General features: G+C 44.3%; 2 pseudogenes; one reads left to right on the top strand and one right to left on the bottom strand.

Annotated features, from left to right (window-relative positions):
• Window positions 1-90: 90 nt before the first annotated feature.
• Window positions 91-2,117, top strand: LOC100483086 (annotated as a pseudogene).
• A 33-nt stretch (window positions 2,118-2,150) lies between these two features.
• On the bottom strand, window positions 2,151-3,243 carry LOC100482833 (annotated as a pseudogene).
• Window positions 3,244-3,255: the final 12 nt, after the last annotated feature.

The following is a 3,255-nucleotide window of genomic DNA, read 5'->3' as shown; positions in this document are numbered from 1 at the left end:
CCAGAACGCCGGGATCACGCCCTGAGCCGAAGGCAGACGCTTAACGACTGCGCCACCCAGGCGCCCCTGAAATATCATTTTCTACTTGTTCTGAGAAAACTGGAAATTTACAACAGTAACTGTGGGTTTATTTTTTCCTTTCAGTTCTCAATATCCCACCCCCTTGTTTTGAAGCTCAGATTAGAGGCATAAACATCTTGGGTTATTATGTCTTCTTGAAGAATTGCATGATTATTATATGTCCTCCTTGATCCATGATAAAACTTTGGGTTCTCAAGTCTACTTTGATATTACTTATATAGCCTCTTCACCTTTCTTTTGAACGGCATTTACATGGGATAGTGTGCGCTCTCTCTCTCTTTTTTTTTACATTTAAAATAGAAACTTTAAAAGACACATCAGCCTTTCTGCCCATGGATGCTGGTGAGTAAGCACGTTAAAGTCTCCCCTCCCACGGCCGTCATGCCTAAGTCGGAGTGTCCCGAAGAGCCTAAACAGCTGTGGAAACTCTTCATGGGAGGTTTGAGCTTTAAAACAACGAGAGTCTGAGGAGCCATTTTGAACAACGTGGAAAGTTCACGGACTGTGTGGTAATGAGAGATCTGAGCACCAAGCACTCCGGGGGCTTTGGGTTGTTTGTCAGTATTGCCCCCACGGAGGAGGCCATGAATGCAAGGCTGCACAAGGCGAGTGGTCGCAAGAGAAGATTCTTAAAGACCTGGTGCCCACTTATCTGTAAAAAAGTTTTGTTGGTGGCGTTAAAGGCAGCACTGAAGAACACCATCTAAGAGATTATTTCGAACAGTATGGGAAAACTGAAGTGACTGACTGAGGCAGTGGCCAGAAGAGAGGCTTTGCTTTGTGACACTTGATGACCATGACTCTGTAGATGAGATTGTCATTCAAAAATACTGTACTGTGAATGGCCACAAACTGGGAAGTAAGGAAAGCCCTAGCTAAGCGAGAGATGGGAAGTGCTTCATCTAGCCAAAGAGGTTGAGGTGGTTCTGGAAACTTTGGTGGTGGCCATGGAGGTGGTTTGGTGGAAATGACAACTTTGGTCATAGGAGGGAACTTCAGTGGGTGACGTGGCTTTGGTGGCAGCTGAGGTGGTGGCAGGTATGGTGGCAGCAGGAATGGCTATAATGGATTTGGTAATGTTGGAAGCAATTTTGGAAGTGGTGGAAGCTATAATGATTTTGGCAATTTCAACAATCGATCTTCAAATTTTGGGCCCTTGAAAGGAGGAAATTGTGGAGGCAGACGCTCTGGCCCTTATGGTGGTGGAGGCCAATACTTGGCCAAACCACGAAACCAAGGTGGCTATGGTGGTTCCAGCAGCAGTGGTAGCTATGGCAGTGGCAGATGGTTTTCATTACTGCCAGAAAGCAAAGCTTAGCAGGAGAAGAGAGCCAGAGAAGTGTCAGGGAAGCTAGTTATCACAGACATGTGAATTCAGCCAAGCATAGTGGTAGCAGGGCAAAGAAGACATGTTTTAGACAATACTCTTGTGTATGGGCAAAAAACTTGAGGACTGGATTTGTAATTGTATAACAGGTTATTTTAGTTTTAGTTTCTGTCCTGTGGAAAGTGTAAAGCATTCCAGCAAAGGGCTTTAATGTAGGGTTTTTTGGTTTTTTGGGTTTTTTGTTTTGCACCCATGCTGTTGATTGCTAAATGTAATAGTCTAATCATGACACTGAATAAATGTGTCTTTTTAAAGAAAATGTGTAAAATTAGTCTACTTGAAGTCATCTTGGTAAGCTGTGAAGTTAGAATTCCTTCAGGGAGGTGCCAGGTTCCATTCGAAATTTACTTGCAACCCGCTTGGGCATGGAAGCCATTGTCTCCACAAACTTTGGTTAGTTGAACTGACAGTTAATGTGTTGTAACCTGTAGTTTACCATTAAAAAAGTCACCCAAGAAAATTCATGGAGTTTATTTGGTTACCAATATCATTGTTGGCATATGCTATGAAGTATATCTAAATTGAATTATGGTATCAGATAAAATTATAGATGGGATTAAAGCTTGTGTATCATTCATTATGTGTAATCAATAATTTAATATCCTCTTGATAATAATAAAAAAAATAACTTTTGTTGACAAGCTAGGGCCACAATGGACGGCTTCACAGAACAATGGAAATAGGATAGTCCCGAGACAACAGAGTGTAAAATTGCAGCAGACAGGTTAATACTCTTCACCCTCATCCTCTCTCTGAGGACTATCCATGCCAGCCTCCTCATAGTCCTTCTCAAGGGTAGCCATGTCATCATGGGCCTTAGAAAAATCTCTTCCGCCATGCCCTCATCCATGTACCAGTGAACAAAGGCATGCTTGCCATACATCAGATCAACCTTGTGGTCCAGTCAAGCCCAGGCCTCAGCAATGGCTGTGGTGTTGTTCGGCATGCACGCAGCTCACTGTGCTTTAGCCAGATCTCCACCAGGTACCACAGTGGGAGGCTGGTAATTAATGCCAACTTTGAGGACAGTGAGATGCTAGTCCACAAACTGGATGGTACGCTTGGTCCTGATGGTGGCAATGGCAACACTGACATCTTTGGGAATCCTGTCGTCATGGCACAACAGGCCAGCAAGCCACGTACTTACCGCAGCAGGGGGCACATTTCCCCCCTTGTTGGCTGGCTCATAGCATGCGTCGGTGGTTTCTGCTACAATAAGCTGTTCATGGTAGGCTTTCTCAGCAGAGATAATGGGCATATGCAGCCGGAGAGAAGTAAATGTGGGAATAAAGGCACCAGGTTGGTCTGGAATTCTGTCAAATCAGCATTCAGGGCTCCATCAAATCTGAGGAAAGCAGTGATGGAGTACACAATTTGACCTATTAACCTATTTAGGTGAGTGTAGGTTGGGCATTCAGTATCGAGGTTTCTATGATAGATGTCATAGATGGCTCGTTGTCTACCATGAAGGCACAATCAGAATGCTCCAGGGTGGTGTGGGTAGTGAGGATGGGGTTGTAGGGCTCAACTACAGCTATGGAAACCTGGGGGCTGGGTAGATGGAGAACTCCAGCTTAGACTTTTTGCCATAATTGACAGAGAGTTTCCATCAGTAGAGAATTGAACCTAGAACCAGTACCCTTACCAGAGCTGTGGAAAACCAAGAAGCTCTAGAAATATGTGCCCTGGTCTGTGATTTGGTCCAAGGTGAGATCAGCGATCTCCTTGCCAATGGCGTAGTGCCTAGGGCCATAGTTATTGACAGCATCTTCCTTTTTTTTTTTTTT

Source organism: Ailuropoda melanoleuca, unplaced genomic scaffold, assembly GCF_002007445.2.
Source record: "Ailuropoda melanoleuca isolate Jingjing unplaced genomic scaffold, ASM200744v2 unplaced-scaffold76299, whole genome shotgun sequence".
Taxonomy (NCBI): Eukaryota; Metazoa; Chordata; class Mammalia; order Carnivora; family Ursidae; genus Ailuropoda; species Ailuropoda melanoleuca.
This window is presented reverse-complemented; position numbering and strand designations above follow the sequence as displayed.